The sequence below is a fragment of the Camelina sativa genome, chromosome 5 (genome assembly GCF_000633955.1).
Source record: "Camelina sativa cultivar DH55 chromosome 5, Cs, whole genome shotgun sequence".
Taxonomy (NCBI): Eukaryota; Viridiplantae; Streptophyta; class Magnoliopsida; order Brassicales; family Brassicaceae; genus Camelina; species Camelina sativa.
The window spans coordinates 29,486,125-29,506,401 of record NC_025689.1 but is presented as its reverse complement, the minus strand read 5'-3'; positions in this window follow the sequence as shown (position 1 = coordinate 29,506,401).

Below are 20,277 nucleotides of genomic sequence, written 5' to 3'. Positions count from 1 at the left end.
ATAAGAATAACACAAACACCAAACAAATACCAAACAAACACTAGACAAACACACCAAACAAACATATTCACACATTCAGCAACAATTTATTAAAATGAAATATCAAACAACCAATTCGTTCAACTCTTAAACAATTTATCAAAACGAAGTATCAGTTTCATTGAGAGAACTAGCCTCTGTGTTCCGATGCAAGCAGGCAGAAGATCCAGCTGATGAGATGTGATTACCTGACAAAATTCAAATCTGTCAAAATTAAAATCAGAGTAAAGAACTATAATACATTTATTGAATGCCTTATACCTTTCAGGTGGATGAGATCAGCTGAATTCGAATCTACTGAGATCGGAGAGAGACAGAGGCGGAGAGAGACAGAGGCGGAGAGAGACAGAGGCGAAGAGAGACAAAGGCGGAGAGAGACAGAGGCGGAGAGAGACAGAGGCGGAGAGACCGAGGCAGAGAGAAACTGAGACAGAGAGCGACGGAGACACAGAGTGCGACGGAGGCAGAGACTGACGGAGCCACAGAGAACGACGGAGACAGAGAGCGACAGAGACAAAGCGATAGATACCGGTAAAAGGGACAGATCTAAACGGATATTTTGCTACACAGAGAATGTCGAAAAAATTTCTTGTTGAGAATCGAAATCTTGACAATGAGAATCGAGATTAGATGGAATGGAAAAAAAAACTTTGCGATTGAGATAAAAGATCTGAAAATTTTAGAGAATCTGAAAGCTTTTTGTTTGCTGGATTTTTTATTTTTTGGTCTAAGTATAAAAGACTGTCTTTAATGTTTTGGTCAAAGAATCGAGACTTTTTTTAGTTTGCGGGAAAAAACCCATATAGTTTGCCTCCAAAATACACCTTCCCGGCTATAATATTGATTTTTATGTTCCCGCTAAATGAAATTATATACTAGCGTTAATATAATGCTACGAAATACTTGGCATCCGATTTTTGGTACTTTTAGTTGCAGTTCGTAAATTTGTGCTACAAAGGTCTGCTACCGAAGCTCATTTTTGTTGTAGTGTATATAAAGAAGCTGTGAGAGGATCATATTATATATCCTAGCCTCATAGGCCTATATATTACACTTATTGTTGAGAGTCAACTTTAGGTTGTATGACTTTGATTAATATATGTATGGCATCTTTGCTTAAACAAATATACACATTCAGAAATCAAGTCAGGCAAAACAACATAATAAAAACTAATCACATTTAAGCAAGAAAAAAAATAATATATAAATGTTTTCAATATAAATATGATATACAAAAATTACTGTATTTGATATCATATTTTGTTATAACAGTCTCAATTTGCTAAGCTTTCATTAATCCAAAAATTATATGACCAACAAGGCACTACAGTTTTGTTATAACAGTCTCAATTTGAAAGGAAGACTGGCCGTAAACTTCCGACAGGACCATCTGACAATTATCTCCGACGGCTGAGTGGAAATTATATTCTAGTTTTGGCCAATTGTTTTTTTTCGGTTTTTACCGGTTTGTTTTTGGTTACTGTTTTATAAGAGAAAACAAATGATATGTATACAGTATTATGTAATTGAGTAGTGAAAACATAGTAAAAAAAAGTTACGCAATACNCACAGAGAATGTCGAAAAAATTTCTTGTTGAGAATCGAAATCTTGACAATGAGAATCGAGATTAGATGGAATGGAAAAAAAAACTTTGCGATTGAGATAAAAGATCTGAAAATTTTAGAGAATCTGAAAGCTTTTTGTTTGCTGGATTTTTTATTTTTTGGTCTAAGTATAAAAGACTGTCTTTAATGTTTTGGTCAAAGAATCGAGACTTTTTTTAGTTTGCGGGAAAAAACCCATATAGTTTGCCTCCAAAATACACCTTCCCGGCTATAATATTGATTTTTATGTTCCCGCTAAATGAAATTATATACTAGCGTTAATATAATGCTACGAAATACTTGGCATCCGATTTTTGGTACTTTTAGTTGCAGTTCGTAAATTTGTGCTACAAAGGTCTGCTACCGAAGCTCATTTTTGTTGTAGTGTATATAAAGAAGCTGTGAGAGGATCATATTATATATCCTAGCCTCATAGGCCTATATATTACACTTATTGTTGAGAGTCAACTTTAGGTTGTATGACTTTGATTAATATATGTATGGCATCTTTGCTTAAACAAATATACACATTCAGAAATCAAGTCAGGCAAAACAACATAATAAAAACTAATCACATTTAAGCAAGAAAAAAAATAATATATAAATGTTTTCAATATAAATATGATATACAAAAATTACTGTATTTGATATCATATTTTGTTATAACAGTCTCAATTTGCTAAGCTTTCATTAATCCAAAAATTATATGACCAACAAGGCACTACAGTTTTGTTATAACAGTCTCAATTTGAAAGGAAGACTGGCCGTAAACTTCCGACAGGACCATCTGACAATTATCTCCGACGGCTGAGTGGAAATTATATTCTAGTTTTGGCCAATTGTTTTTTTTCGGTTTTTACCGGTTTGTTTTTGGTTACTGTTTTATAAGAGAAAACAAATGATATGTATACAGTATTATGTAATTGAGTAGTGAAAACATAGTAAAAAAAAGTTACGCAATACATACAAATTGGTGAGTTCACTTCTATCAATTATCCAAACACATCTCAAATTGGTGAGTTCACTTCATACGAACATAATTTTTTCTTATATAATATCATACGTAATTTGTAAAAGCACTTTTTCAAGAAATGCTTATGGCTCGTCAGCTATTTCTTCATGATTAAACTGATTATGTTCAACTCATCCCAAATATTACGATTTTTACGAGATGATATTAATCTTTTTGAGGAGGTACAATACCCCAAAATCCACCAAGGTTATCATCACCCACCCCGCGATCCCTATTGCTAACGCAATGGCAATATTCATTTTTGCTTAATTTATTCTTCTCGTCAACAATTTTTTTGTGTCTTGTGTAATACTAGTTTATATGTTCATGATCTTATTATATTATGTGACGTATTGTATCCTTTGGTATTTTAAGTTAAATAAGGCTTGATTATGTCTAATATATATTCATCACATGATGATGACATATGTTTCAAACAACAACTTTGGAAATCTTTATATTGTTTTTCGTTTATATATCTTGATGCCTTACAAAGTCTTTCTTGATTTTACAATACAAGACTGTCACCTGACTCAGCTCAAGAAACTGGCAATTCACAACGTTCTTGTAGATATCATATACAATGCACTCCTACTCGATCGAGTCATTTTCACCAATACACCAAATACCAAAATTCTTGTCTCTTAACAAATCCATCACTAAATCATGTGGCATTGAGACCCTTGTCAAAACATATGCTTATCGCTTATACTTTGTAATATGTCTTATTCAAAGAAATACAAATTAATTCTCGTTATCAGAGCATCCACATTAGTTGAGATACTCTAATGGTATCTCAAAAATATAATATTAGTAGTTCCAATATATTATAATTAAAGAGTTAAATTTCAAATCAACAACAAATTTGAACCAATCTTAAGTACTTTACAAATATCATCAAAGTATCTCATGTTTTATCTATCGCTTCTATTTCTTGAAAACTAATTATTAAAGAAGAATATAAGTTAATTACACTGAAACATCATCAATTAGGTATTAGGACTTTGTTAGAAGATTTAAGTACACTTTTTACAGAGGAACCATATGGCAACAACCACCAAGGTTATCATCACCCACCCCGCGATCCCTATTGCTAACGCAATGGCAATATTCATTTTTGCTTAATTTATTCTTCTCGTCAACAATTTTTTTGTGTCTTGTGTAATACTAGTTTATATGTTCATGATCTTATTATATTATGTGACGTATTGTATCCTTTGGTATTTTAAGTTAAATAAGGCTTGATTATGTCTAATATATATTCATCACATGATGATGACATATGTTTCAAACAACAACTTTGGAAATCTTTATATTGTTTTTCGTTTATATATCTTGATGCCTTACAAAGTCTTTCTTGATTTTACAGTACAAGACTGTCAGCTGACTCAGCTCAAGAAACTGGCAATTCACAACGTTCTTGTAGATATCATATGCAATGCACTCCTAGTCGATCGAGTCATTTTCACCAATACACCAAATACCAAAATTCTTGTCTCTTAACAAATCCATCACTAAATCATGTGGCATTGAGACCCTTGTCAAAACATATGCTTATCGCTTATACTTTGTAATATGTCTTATTCAAAAAAATACAAATTAATTCTCGTTATCAGAGCATCTACATTAGTTGAGATACTCTAATGGTATCTCAAAAATATAATATTAGTAGTTCCAATATATTATAATTAAAGAGTTAAATTTCAAATCAACAACAAATTTGAACCAATCTTAAGTACTTTACAAATATCATCAAAGTATCTCATGTTTTATCTATCGCTTCTATTTCTTGAAAACTAATTATTAAAGAAAAATATAAGTTAATTACACTGAAACATCATCAATTAGGTATTAGGACTTTGTTATAAGATTTAAGTACACTTTTTACAGAGGAACCATATGGCAACAACCACCAAGCCTATAACAACCCCGCCAGCGGTGCCTATGCCAAAAAACACCAGCAAACCCATTTTCCGTTACTTGTTCTTGTTCTACTGACAATTCTTTATGTATTTTGTTTGTGTTATGATGATCTTATTATTATCCAAATGTTGGAAGTACTCATAGCAGCATATAAAAGTGGTATTTTATAATCAAATTTGATCTTAACTTTGATATTAATCAGATCATAAGATGTGTGTCTAATATATCTAATATTAAATAGATCAAAATATATGTATGTCATAAACTAATTTAGTCACAACATATGTTTAAGTATATCTAATATTAAATAGATTGTAACAATTGTCAAAGAATTTCCTCAAAACTCATAATGATAAAAAAGTAATTTATATATGTATCTAAGAGAATTTAATATATGAATCTAACTAAAATAAATAATAAAATACACCAAAATCAGTGATTTAATGGTGAAAACATATGTTATATTGCATTATAACAATGTATTCAAATCATTTGTAGCTTTATTTTATACATATCTTTTTCTACATATTTTTATCATCTTGTATATAAAATAGATTATTGTTCAAGAAAATAAATTATTTTTATGAGAACTAAATGATTAAAAAAGAAAAAATTAAAATCCAATTACTTTTAATCACCCCGACGGCTATGGCAATAATTCTTTTATTATCTACCCCTATCGACATCGTCAAAACCATTTTTCCTTACTAGCTACTTGTTCTTCTAGTCAACAATTTTTTTGTGTGTCTTGTATGTTTTATGAATTTTTATTAATAAAAAAAGGTTTGATGTACCCAATATTAATACAAACACTTATAAAGTGGTTCATTAATATAATTAAAAAAATAAATCTTGTCATGTGTTCAAATGTTTCCAACACTACATATATTGTGACATTTTTTTTTTTTGTTACAAACATTTTATATCAATTATCTAAATCAAACCAAATACAAGGAAAACAGAGCTTAAAATATCCCAAAGTTTAAAACATAAGTAAGGACATTCCACAATGCTACAAAAGGATAAAATAAGGTAGATCAATATAAATTTCATGAGAGCTCTGTGACAAATGGTAGAAAGCAACTTGACACATATGAGACCACGGTTAATCAAAAAATCATCGTCGGAGAAATTAAAAGACAAAAAGGTGGTCATAATCAAAAGATTTTGCGACAATTATGAAAAATCCAAAGCTAGAATTCTCATTGGTGTGAATATAACTACACAAAATAGTGTAGTAACTGAGATTCTTAAGCAAGTCTATGTAGTAGCTGAGATTCTTAAAAAAGTTATCTGTATGTTTGTGTATTTTGGTTTATTTGTTTTGGTCGGTTGAATCCGGTCGAGAAAATTGTATTTTTGTTATTCCGTTCCAAACTAAAATAATACCTGCATGTTCATTACACACGAAAATTCATTAAAAACTTAATCAATAATTTTGGTATTGTTTTTGGAATCCATTTGGTGCAATTGAACTAAAGAAAAAATTTATTTTGTAACTTTTGTCCACACAAAATTGATGTAACAATATTCATATATTTAGTGAATAATTAATTATCGACTAATTAGTTAGGTGATGGAAAGTAACTAATATGTAAGTTAGGGAGTTGTATTTGTTGTCGGTCTACCTTATTTAGATTCAAACTCTATATTATGTTTGTATAAGTTGTAAATGCCAACAAAATAATGAGTGGTCCATGACAAGAAAAATGTGTAGGTGTGGTCCAAAATATATTTATAAATAAGTACATTATATCAGTATGAATAGTCTAATATATAGCTAGTAAAAGTTTTTTTTTAAACTATATATATATATATATATATATATAAGTAAGGATAATAATTATGCAGCATACATATTTGATTAATGCCTGAGAGTGAAAAGATAAATGGCTATTGTGTGAAATAGAAGGAAAATTATTGCTTCAAAAAGTAAAAGCATTTTTTCACCTTACAAATAATAACAGATGCAAGTGCGTTGGTTAAATTTCTATTAAATCACAATGTTGCACCAATTATTTAGTGGAAACATATATATATATATATATATATATATTTATCTGAATCGTATGTAACAATAAACATGTGAATGACAGACATTAGACTAAAGAAGCTGTGAGAGGATCATATTATACATCCTAGCCTCATAGGCGTATTACACTTATTGTTGAGAGTCAAATTTAGGTTGTATGACTTTGATTAATATATGTATGGCATCTTTGTTTTAACAAATATTCAGTTATCATCTTACAATGTAATTTGTCCCTATTAAGGAATCTTGTCCCCCAAAAATCAAGTCAGGCAAAACAACATAATAAAAATTAATCACATTTAAGCAAGAAAAAATTAATATGTAAATGTTTTTCAATATAAATATGATATACAAAAATTACTATATTTGATATCATATTTTGTTATAACAGTCTCAATTTGCTAAGCTTTCATTAATCCAAAAATTATATAACCAACAAGGCACTACAGTTTTGTTATAACAGTCAAAAATTGAAACGAAGACTGGCCGTAAACTTCCGACAGGACCATCTGACAATTACTTCTTACGGCTGAGCGGAAACGCCGGTAATTAACAAGGCACTACAGTTTTGGCTTTTGGTCGGTTTTTACCGGTTTTTTTTGGTTACTGTTGAAAGGACTCAACTTTTTTTTTAATAAATAAACTACAACTAATGGTTCCATATCCACTAGCCACCTAACCACAATCACAACCAACAGCAGAATTAAACAGTACCAATAACCATTAGATATCCAATAATAATTAACCAATATTCAGAAAATAACCAATAACCAATAACCAAACACCATGAATCATAGAACCAGCAACCTAGCAATGTTTCTAATGACCCAACTCTAGCAATCTAGCAATGCCAGACAACAACCAATCGAGTCCCTAGAACATCCTCCTCTTCATTGCCTTGATTCCACGAACACACTTTGCCTTTACCCGCACCACAAATACAAATTGCAATGCATGAGTATTTTATAAACACTCAGTAAGGTAATCCTCCCATCTACTGGGTTATACACACAAGCAATAGAGTCATCTCTAACCATCAAACAACAATCAACAAACAACAAATAACAAACCAGGACTCTGCATCGACTGACACCAACATGCATCGACCGAATCCGAATGGGGATGCATCGACCGACACAGGGCTGCATCGACCGATGCTCGATGCACTTGCATCGACCGATGCTCGATGCACTTGCATCGACCGATGCTCGATGCACTTGCATCGACCGATGCTCGATGCACTTTCATCGACCGATGCTCGATGCACTTGCATCGACCGACACTCGCACTGCATCGACCGACGCATGCTCGACATAACAAGAAAACTCTAGGGTTTTACGCGCCTTCCTTGCACTTTCATCGACCGACGCAAGATATGCATCAACCGATGCAATGCTGAGCATCGTGTTTTCCCCGAAGCTTCTCGCCGGATCTTAGTTCCTACAACCACAAAACTCGATCCCAAGCCACAAGAAAGCTTCCTAACGTCCAAAATAACGATCTAACAAGTCTAACAACACACAACAAGCACATTAGAGAGTTCTCTAGCTTAGATAAGCCATGGTCCTGCACTTACCTTTGCCAAGACGAATCCAAACCTCAAACAACCAATAGAACACTCCTAGCAAGCTCCTAAAACTTTCTAAGCCTCAGATCTCACCAGGAAACGCCACAAATCCACAGAAAACACCAAGAACGCCAAGAACACTCTTTCTCTCTTTTGTTTCTCTCAAAAGCGGCCAAAGTCGACTAATGAGACAAAAGAAACGATTAAGGGTTTTTCCTTCTCCCTTTGCCCAAAACGCAACGTTCAACTTAAGTCAAAACGCAGAAAACTAAACCTGCATCGACCGATGCATCTTCTGCATCGACCGATGCACCTTCTGCATCGACCGATGCACCTTCTGCATCGACCGATGCAATCTCCAAACCGGGATTTTGGTTCACGGATGTTACAATTATCCCCCACCAATCTAGATTCGTCCTCGAATCTCGAACAACCATTAGCCAAGGACTCCCGTGCAACCGTCTACACGGCCCACTGATACTCTATATTTTGCATCTCCTTAGCATGTATTTGTTATGCATTTAGCTAGGATAACTAGTCGTTTTGTATCATTTTAGAACCTCTTTAATACACTTTGCATTTTTAGGAAGTTTTTGCATCATCTTTGCATACATTGTGCATTGTGACAACCCGTCCCGCGGACCCCACTAGCCCACCGCTAGCCGCCCCAATGGACCCCAAGCTGGCTCTGCAGGGCATCGATCCTAACCCCTCACTGAGTTGGTGATAGCTTGTCCTGGGGGAAGGTTGTTAAAGGGTGAGGACCAGGGTTCGAGGAACGCCTGGCGCACCAATAACCTACTGTGGATTTGGATGAATAGTTCCATTTGCCCAGTGAGGGGTTAGGATCGATGCCCTACAGGGCCAGCTTGGGGTCCATTGGGGAAGCTAGCGGTGGGCTAGTGGGGTCCGCGGGACGGGTTGTCACATAAAAATCGATTTTTATATGACAACTTGTCCTGTGGACCCCACTAGCCCACCGCTAGCTGCCCCAACGGACCGCCCATGGATCCCGCTAGCCCACCACTAGCCGTCCAATGGACTCTAAGCTGGCCCTGCAGGGCATCGATCCTAACCCATCACTGTGGATATCCCAATCCACCAGTAGGTTATTGGTGCGCTAGGACAAGCTGTCACCCTTTAACAACCTTCCCACAGGACAAGCTGTCACCAATTGATCTGCAGCGCACCAATAACCTACTGGTGGATTGGGATATCCACAGTGATGGGTTAGGATCGATGCCCTGCAGGGCCAGCTTGGAGTCCATTGGACGACTAGTGGTGGGCTTGCGGATCCACGGACAGTCCGTTGGGGCAGCTAGCGGTGGGCTAGTGGGGTCTGCGGGACAGGTTGTCATATGCATTTCAGAGTATTTTAGGTATCTAGGAGACGTCGGAAACACAGACCAATCAAGCCACTCTCAGCTGCACCAATCGAGCTACTCTCAGCAGCACCAATCGAGACACTCTCAGCTGCACCAATCGAGCCACATTCAGCTGCACCAATCGAGCCACTCTCAGCTGCACCAATCAAGCCACTCTCAGCTGCACCAATCGAGCCACTCTCAGCTGCACCAACCGAGCCACTCTCAGCTGCACCAATCGAGCCACTCTCAGCTGCACCAATCGAGCCACTCTTGAGTCACCACTCGAGCCATCATTTGAGCCACCGGTCGAGGGATTCAGCTTTTGACGTCTTCATAAAAGTTGTAGAGAATTGAGTCATCTTTCCAATGCCGTTTATTTCAAGTCAATCGGAGGCGTAGTTCAAGAGTTATCACCGTTTTAGTAGAGACATATATATCCAGCTTGAGTCGCATCACCTCCACTCGACCCAGATCGAGTCGTATGACCTCGACTTGATCTGTTCCACTCGACAGCACCCCAGGGAGAGACGACACGCGACTCGACCGCACATGTTTGGTTTCACACGCTTCAGGAGATTCCCGAACCGACGCTTTATTTTGTCGTTTTAAGTAGGGATTCACGCGTTTTTACTATATATACATTTTGTTAAGTCTTGTTTTTGGACATCTTAGTTTTTATCTCGTTTCTTTTGTAAGGTTTACCTAGCCACCGAAAACGTACCCTGATCTTGTAATCTAGATACCTTTGATTTTATTGAGTTTTTGCATTGGATTTCTTCTACAAGTTGTTTTTCTCATTTCTATCTATCTACTATGCTTTGTTCAATATCTATGTTTGCATCCGTGATGATGATTTTCGGATATGATTAGTGTGTCAGTTCTTGAGGATGGNCACAAGCCCTTCCAAGGCTCTCCACCACTAAAATGGACAAATTCTAACTTCACATAGNATCTTAGTTTTTATCTCGTTTCTTTTGTAAGGTTTACCTAGCCACCGAAAACGTACCCTGATCTTGTAATCTAGATACCTTTGATTTTATTGAGTTTTTGCATTGGATTTCTTCTACAAGTTGTTTTTCTCATTTCTATCTATCTACTATGCTTTGTTCAATATCTATGTTTGCATCCGTGATGATGATTTTCGGATATGATTAGTGTGTCAGTTCTTGAGGATGGGATAAATTAGGTGGAGGATCTTAGGATGTAGAGTGTTTAAGCGTTGATTGTATGATTCCCTTCTGGACTAGAGTAAGAAATACTAGTTTTTCTCTGATCAATTGGGACTAGGTTTGAGACATTTCCACACCCAAAAGGTGTTTTGATGAAATGTCTGACCAGCTAGTGCCAGAGACTTACGTTCCTAGCCTAAGAGATTAGTTGTCTATGATGTTTGTTGACGTGAATGAACTTGTATGTAATGCCTGCTCGACCATGTTTCTCTAGCGAGAGCTAGGTATGGAAGTGGTTGAGTCTGAGTAGCTTTTGCCAAGATATTGGATTAGCTAGGTTGTGATGTTCATTGTTTAGGGATAGTTTACTTGTGGTATGTTAAACACTCTGTAGACTAGGATGCTCCACCGACATCAATTACTCCCATCCTTAGGACTTTTATCTTTTTGATTGATATTACATTCCCGAGACTGTTTCATTTGTTCATGCTTAGAATTGTTTTCGGTTTTGTTTATTCTTGTTCGCTTCTACATTTTCGTTTCTGGTTCTATGACTCATTTCCGTTTTGTATTTTGCCCATTCTAGGATTGTTAGAAAAACACTCTTTTTGAATTGGCTTAACTTGTGACTCCTTGATTGCATCTTGAGTGATAGTAAAGATTCCCAATTGGATTGACACCTTAAGTATTACAAGTGCATAATGTTAATTGAACCTGCTAGGATAGACACAAAAATCCTAGTATCACCCACACTCCTCCGACCGATCTACAGAAGGTCACCTCTAGGCGATAGACTCACGCTCCAGGCATTATTTGCTCTCGACTTTTGAACTTTCCTTTACTCATAGGCCTAAACATTGAGTTTTTATTGGCTCCTCATCAGACCTAAGTCTGCATGCAATAATATTGGCTCCTCATCGGGCCTAAACCCTNACTTCTTAAACCTTGCCTTCATCCTCGCCTCAGACTCCCAAGTCTGCTCTTCCACACAATCACAGTCCCAAAGGACTCTAATCAAAGGAACCTTCTTCTTTTGAAGTTCCTTGATCCTCCTCTCGAGAACCTTCACTGGTCTCGCCTCCAAAGTCATGTTAGGCTGAAGATCTTTAGGAATCTTAGCCAACAACTGATCATCCTCACGGAGACACTTCCGCAATATAGACACATGGAAAACCTTGTGGAATGCACGAATAAGCTCATGTAACTTCAATCTATATGCCACTGGTCCAACCCGCTCAATCACTCTGAACGGACCCATATACCTCAGACTCAACTTAGTCTCAGTCAATGACATGTTCGGACCCCGCAACAAGGCCATCTTGAGGTACACTCTGTCTCCTACCTAAAACTCAAGATCTCTCCTCCTCTTATCAGCATAACTCCTCTGCCTATCCTGAGCCTCCTTCATGTTCAGCTTGAGAATCCGAATCTTCTCTGAGGTCTCCTGAACAAAATCTGCCCCGAACATGCTCCTCTCCCCCACCTGAGTCCAACATAACGGTGTACGACACGGCCTCCCATACAAAGCCTCATAAGAAGCCATCCCAATACTCGCCTTATAACTGTTGTTGTAAGCAAACTCTACCAGGTTANCTACAGCGCGCCCCCGGATCGTCATCCGAAGTCGATATACCAACAATACTCCCAAGCCACAAAGTCTATGAATATGGCAGTATTAGGAGAACCTAAGTCCCCCAAGAGTTGCGAGCAAACAATTCTGAATACGTCTGAGTCCTATCCGCATCCAGGTTTCCTTCTCGTGANCCTCACGGAGACACTTCCGCAATATAGACACATGGAAAACCTTGTGGAATGCACGAATAAGCTCATGTAACTTNTCCTACCAACCACATATCCCCTCACTGGAATACCTCATGACCACACGAGGATCATATACATGCCATAAGGGCAAACAAATATCCTAAACAGGACCGCCACCAAGACCAAACAATCTGTCANTCTGCCTGAAATGCCTTCCAGAACACTGAAGTGAACTTAGAATCCCTATAAGACACAATACTCGCTGACACTCCATGAAACCTGACTATCTCCNAGACCAAACAATCTGTCCTAAATAGGACCGTCACAAAGACCATATGTCCCGAAGGACCGTCTAAACAGGCACTCTGGCTAAATAGCCCGCCACAAAGGCCACACATCTGGCTAAACAGCCCACCACAAAGGCCACACATCTAGCTAAACAGCCCGCCACAAAGGCCACACAACTGGCTAAACAGTCTGCCACAAAGGCCACACAATATCTAAAAAAGACTGCCACACACGGGCACAATGACTCAAAAGTCCGTCACTAAGGCCACACAAGCCCTTCCAAGGCTCTCCACCACTAAAATGGACAAATTCTAACTTCACATAGACTTTCCATTTTTAGCACTTTCCACTTTTGGAAACTTTCCACTTTTGGAAACTTCTATTTCAGGAAACTTTCCTCAGAAACCCCGCCTCACGGAAACTTTGTACCCCGAACACCACCTCATCTTGTTACTGAGTCGCACAACTAACCACCCCAAGCGACCGAGTAAACAAGAGAGATGGGCTGGAATACTCCATTCCCGCTCCAGCCACGGATTACAGATGGGACCAGGCTAGACAAGTTCAAGTCGCGGCTTGCTTCTCATACCACTTCTTAAACCTTGCCTTCATCCTCGCCTCAGACTCCCAAGTCTGCTCTTCCACACAATCACAGTCCCAAAGGACTCTAATCAAAGGAACCTTCTTCTTTTGAAGTTCCTTGATCCTCCTCTCGAGAACCTTCACTGGTCTCGCCTCCAAAGTCATGTTAGGCTGAAGATCTTTAGGAATCTTAGCCAACAACTGATCATCCTCACGGAGACACTTCCGCAATATAGACACATGGAAAACCTTGTGGAATGCACGAATAAGCTCATGTAACTTCAATCTATATGCCACTGGTCCAACCCGCTCAATCACTCTGAACGGACCCATATACCTCAGACTCAACTTAGTCTCAGTCAATGACATGTTCGGACCCCGCAACAAGGCCATCTTGAGGTACACTCTGTCTCCTACCTAAAACTCAAGATCTCTCCTCCTCTTATCAGCATAACTCCTCTGCCTATCCTGAGCCTCCTTCATGTTCAGCTTGAGAATCCGAATCTTCTCTGAGGTCTCCTGAACAAAATCTGCCCCGAACATGCTCCTCTCCCCCACCTGAGTCCAACATAACGGTGTACGACACGGCCTCCCATACAAAGCCTCATAAGAAGCCATCCCAATACTCGCCTTATAACTGTTGTTGTAAGCAAACTCTACCAGGTTAAAGTGATCTGCCCAATGGCCACCCCAATCCAAAACACACATCCTCAGCAAATCTTCCAGTGTCTGGATCGTCCTCTCTGACTGTCCATCTGTCTGGGGATGATAAGCTGTACTCATATGCACCTTAGTACCCATCTCTGCCTGAAATGCCTTCCAGAACACTGAAGTGAACTTAGAATCCCTATAAGACACAATACTCGCTGACACTCCATGAAACCTGACTATCTCCCTCACATACTTCTTAGCCAAGCCCGCTGCTCCATCAGTCTTCTTAATGGCCAGAAAATGTGCTGACTTAGTCAATTGGTCCACAATGACCCAAATAGCATCAAACGTCCTGGACACTGGCAAACCCACCATGAAGTCCATAGTAATCATATCCCACTTCCACTCAGGAATGGGTAGACTCTTCAGCAACCCGCCTGGAACCTGATGCTCAGCCTTCACTAGCTGACACACATCGCANAGAAACAATGTGACCCAGAAAGCCCATCTCACGCTGCCAAAAACTACACTTGCTCAACTTGGCAAACAACTTCTGCTCCCGCAGCTTCTCCATAACCATCCTCAAATGCACTGCATGCTCTTCAGGACTCTTAGAATAAACCAGAATGTCGTCGATGAAAATGATGACAGATACATCCAGAAACTCCTGAAACACACTGTTCATCAATCTCATAAACGCTGCTGGTGCGTTAGTCAACCCGAAAGGCATCACCACAAACCCATAATGCCCATACCTTGTCCTGAAAGCTGTCTTCCTCACATCTGCCTCATCTATCGGTATCTGATGATAACCCGACGCCAGATCTACCTTGGAGAACCAAGTAGCACCTCTCAACTGATTTTACAACTCATCAATCCTAGGAAGAGGGTACATGTTCTTCACAGTGACCCGGTTCAAACCCCGATAATCGATACACAACCAGAAACTCCCATCCTTCTTCTTGACAAATAACACCGGCGCTCCCCACGGTGATACACTAGGACGGATGAATCCCTTACTCAACAAATCCTCTAGCTGCTTCTTCAGCTCTGCCATCTCTAATGGAGCCATTCTGTAAGGAGCCTTGGATAACGGCATTGTCCTCGGTTCCAGTTCAATAGTGAAAGGATTCGACCGAGATGGTGGTAATCCCTGCAATAACTAAAACACATCCTCAAACTCCTCCACTACCGAAATACCGCTAACCGTAGACTTCCCCACTGACTCTGGCATATATATAGTAACCAAATAAGCCTCACAGCCCTTCTCGATCATCTTCCCAGCCTGAATGGCCGAGATCACAAGACTCCCCGAAGTCGATCTAATACCCTGAAAAACCAACTTTCCTCCTAGATGCTCAAACTCCACTCTACCACGATAGCAATCCAAATGCACCATATGCCGATGCCACCAATCCATTCCGAGAATAACATCATACAACTCCACTGGACTGATAAGCAAATCCGCTGGCCTCGACTCTCCTGCGATCTGAATATCAATTCCTCCAACTCGTCCAATAACCCTCAGGAACTTGCCTCCCGCAACTCTGACAACTCCTGAATGCTTTTCGGGATCCTCTCTGATTCGCGCGCTCTCTTTACACCCCGGAGTAATGAAGCTATGAGAAGCTCAAGAATCAAACATAACGTGGGACTTAAACCCGCCCACCAACAAGGTCCGTACACAAACCTCATTTGTTGAGAACCTAACACTTTATCAAAGGAAAAAACATAAAATCTGAACCTACTAAAATTCACAAAGCTTCAGTACCAGAAATTATACCTGTGATCGCCCCGACACTGGTTCCACCAGTCTCTGCAGTAGTGTAAACCCGTGGCGCCTGCTCAATCCGTGCCATCTGCTGTCTTTCAGGCTGCATGATGTGACCCGGAGTCGCGGTCACGTTAGGATTACGGAACAGTCGCGGCTTGAGCTCTCGGCCAACTTTTAAACGGTTAAACTCTCCTCGGCAAAGGTTCTGGGCTTCGGTTCTAGGAGAGAATCAAACAAGGGAAACGGAGTTTGAAGGAATTCAAACGAGCCGTTTGGGAGATACGTCGAGAAGCCACGAACGGATCGATCAAATGGTGCGAATGCGGGACGAACGAACAACGGTTGCGGCGGAAACGATGGTGGAGACGAGCTGAGATGATTTAGTGGAGAACTCGAAAACTTATGGAAGAGGTCTCGAGGTTGCGAAGGGGAAAGATGGAAAAACGAAGTGAGGGGGAAATACGAGTGGATCGAGAGACGACACAAGAGGTTTGGCTCTCCTCTTGATACGGCCTCTAACAAGGTCGAACCCGGTTCAAGGCTTGTTAAGATTTTCTCAAGGTTCAATCCCGGATTGAAGAAAGAGAAGAGTGAGACAAGTTTCAAGAATCTCTCTTGAAGAAAGTTTTATTTTCCTACAAGTCTAAAGGAGGAACAAGGGCTTAAGGAGAGTTTAAATAGCTAGGTCTAGATAGGGGCTTAAGGACACGCGGATTCATCTTGATCCGCACATCGTCCTTTTGACGTGTCCCCTTTACAAAGAGAACACATCGCCACCTTTTGACTAACACGCTTAGCCACAAACACTCTCCAACGTTCACAAACATAAGGATCAAAAGAGAATATTCTCAAGTTCAAAATTAAACCAAAAATTGGAGGGAAAGAGAGATAACCGCCTTAGCCTTGCGCGTGAAGCAACTTAGCCTTTAGGCGTTTTGTGTTTAGCTCCATGCCTCATTAAAACCTTCTCCGGTAAACCTATTGGGAGAAACCCGGAGTGAGGAAAAAGAGTACACTTCCTTGCTTAACGACTTGCTCGTCTTCACTCTTGGGTAAGAGTGAAGACTAAGCGGACTGAGCCTTTGGAGTCTTCATGGGATGGCTGGCGTTGGATGAATGTTCGGACAAATAGGTTGAGCCGCTGCTTGGCCGCCTTTACTGAGCTTTTGGAACGTGTGGTGGCTCCGGGAAGGATTGTTGGAGCTTTGGCCGCTTCTGAAGAGGTTGCCCTGGTCGCGTCTGATGCGTCTTGGTTAGGCGTCTCGGTCGCGTCCGGCGTGTCTTGGTCTTCTCGGCTGACGTCGCGTCCTGCGCTCACATCATTCCCTCCCCCTTGAAAAGGTTTTGTCCCCAAAACATCTTTGTCTACACCTCCATCAAACGGAACGAGGTCAGTGACATTGAAAGAAGTAGACGTACCAAACTCACCTGGAAGCTCGAGTCGGTAGGCGTTGTCGTTGATCTTCTCGACGACTTGGAATGGGCCATCTCCTCGCGGGCTGACCCAATCACCAGGCTTGAACAGCATCGGTTTATGTCCTCGGTTGAGAAAGCATGCGTACTGCTCGTTCCTTCGTTCTATATTGGCTCGAACCTCCTCGTGTAGTGCCTTGAACCTTGCTGCTCTTGCGGCTTCGTCTTGATTCTCAGCTTCATTTGGTGGTATAGGGAGGAGATCCAGTGGCGTCAATGGCTTGATTCCGTATGCGACCTTGAACGGTGACTTCTTTGTGGAAGAATGCACTGCTTGATTGTAAGCGAACTCGATGATCGAGACGCACTCGAGCCAGGAGCCTTTGTTGCTTGCGATAGCCATGCGGAGTAAGGGGCCTATTGATCTGTTGACAACCTCTGTTTGGCCATCGGTCTGAGGGTGAGCCGCGGTGGAGTAGAGGAGCTTCGTCTCGAGCTTTCGCCAAATAGTGCGCCAGAAGTGGCCAAGAAACTTGGGATCCCGATCGGATATGATGGTGCGCGGAACGCCATGAAGCCTTATGACTTGACTAAAGAACAAATTCGCCAATTGCACAGCATCATTGTTCTTGTGGCATGGGATGAAGTGAGCCATCTTCGAGAACCTATCAACAACCACCATGATACTATCTCTATGCGCCAAAAGGGGTAGGTCGAGGATGAAATCCATGGAGAGATCGATCCATGACGCGTTGGATACGGGCAAGGGCATGTAGAGGCCATGCGGGTGAGTTGTCGACTTGGAGGTGCGACAAACAATGCAACGGCCGACGTGCTTCTCTATCATACTTCACATCTTTGGCCAGTAAAAATGCTCCTTGAGCACGGCCAAGGTCTTGGTGATGCCAAAATGACCCGCTAATCCTCCACTATGAACTTCGCGAACAAGCAATTCCCGGATAGATCCATTTGGTATGCACAGCCGTCGTCCTCTGAACAGGAACCCCTCATGAAGGTAGAATTCGATGTAAATTCCCTTCCCATGGTTCCGGAAGCAATCTCCAAACTCAGCCTCTCCAGTATAGGCATCCTTGATGCTTTCGAACCTCAACACTCGCGCATCCATTGTGGTGATCAGTGCGTACCGTCTTGATAAGGCGTCGGCGACTACGTTCTCCTTGCCTTTCTTGTATTTGATGACGTAGGGAAACGACTCAATGAACTCCAACTACTTTGCATGACGTCTCTTGAGATTTGTCTGACCGCGGAGATGCTTTAGAGTTTTGTGATCAGTGTGAATCACAAACTCTCTCGCCAATAGATAGTGTTGCCAAACCTCCATGGCACGAACGAGGGCGTATAACTCCTTGTCATACGTAGGGTAATTAAGCGTAGCTCCACTAAGCTTCTCACTAAAATATGCCACCGGTTTGCCTCCTTGAGTCAAGACAGCTCCGACCCCGACTCCCGATGCATCACACTCAACCTCAAAAGTTTTGTTGAAGTCAGGCAATGTGAGCAAGGGGGCTTGCGTGAGGCGTTTCTTGAGTTCGGTGAACGCCTTATCTTGTTTTTGTCCCCATCAAAACTCGCTGTTTTTCTTGATCACAGAGGTGAGAGGCGCGGCAACCATACTGAAGTCTCGTACGAACCTCCGGTAAAAACTTGCTAGGCCGTGGAACGACCGGACTTGAGTGATGCTCGTTGGCGTGGGCCACTCGTCTATTGCACGTATCTTCTCTCCATCGACTTTAAGGCCCTGCGAACTCACAACAAAGCCTAAAAAGACCAATTCATCAGCAGCAAACACTTACTTTTTCAAGTTTGCGTAGAGTTGCTCTTCACGGAGAGTAAACAAGACAGCCTCTAGGTGTTTTGAAGCTCTGATACCAAGCTGATGTGACCCGGAGTCGCGGTCACGTTAGGGTTGCGGAACGGTCGCGGCTTGAGCTCTCGGCCAACTTTCAAACGGTTAAACTTTCCTCAGCAAAGGTTCTGGGCCTCGGTTCTAGGAGAGAATCAAACGAGGGAAACAGAGTTTGAAGGAATTCAAACGAGCCGTTTGGGAGATACGTCGAGAAGCCACGAACGGATCGATCGGATGGTGCAAATGCGGGACGAACGAACGAACGGTTGCGGAGGAAACGATGGTGGAGACGAGCTGATATGATTTAGTGGAGAACTCGAGAACTTATGGAAGAGGTCTCGAGGTTGCGAAGAGGAAAGATGGAAAAACGAAGTGAGGGGGAAATACGAGTGGAACGAGAGACGACACAAGAGGTTTGGCTCTCCTCTTGATACGGTCTCTAATAAGGTCGAACCCGGTTCGAGGCTTGTTAGGATTTTCTCAAGGTTCAATCCCGCATTGAAGAAAGAGAAGAGTGAGACAAGTTTCAAGAATCTCTCTTGAAGAAAGTTTTATTTTCCTACAAGTCTAAAGGAGGAACAAGGGCTTAAGGAGAGTTTAAATAGCTAGGTCTAGATAGGGGCTTAAGGACACGCAGATTCATCTTGATCCGCACATCGTCCTTTTGACTTGTCCCTTTTGCAAAGAGAACACATCGCCACCTTTTGACTAACACACTTAGCCACAAACACTCTCCAACGTTCACAAACATAAGGATCAAAAGAGAATATTCTCAAGTTCAAAACTAAACCAAAAACAAGAGGGAAAGAGAGATAACCGCCTTGGCCTTGCGCGTGAAGCAACTTAGCCTTTAGGCGTTTTGCGTTTAGCTCCATGCCTCATTAAAACCTTCTCCGGTAAACCCATTGGGACAAACTCGGAGTGAGGAAAGAGAGTACACTTCCTTGCTTAACGACTTGCTCGTCTTCACTCTTGGGTAAGAGTGAAGACTAAGCGGACTGAGCCTTCAGAGTCTTCATGGGATGGATAACGTTGGACGAATGTTCGGACAAATAGGTTGAGCCGCTGCTTGGCCGCCTTTGCTGAGCTCCTGGAACGTGTGGTGGCTCCGGGAAGGATTGTTGGAGCCTTGGCCGCTTCTGAAGAGGTTGCCCTGGTCGCGTCCGATGCGCCTTAGTCAGGCGTCTCGGTCGCGTCCGGCGTGTCTTGGTCTTCTCGGCTGAGGTC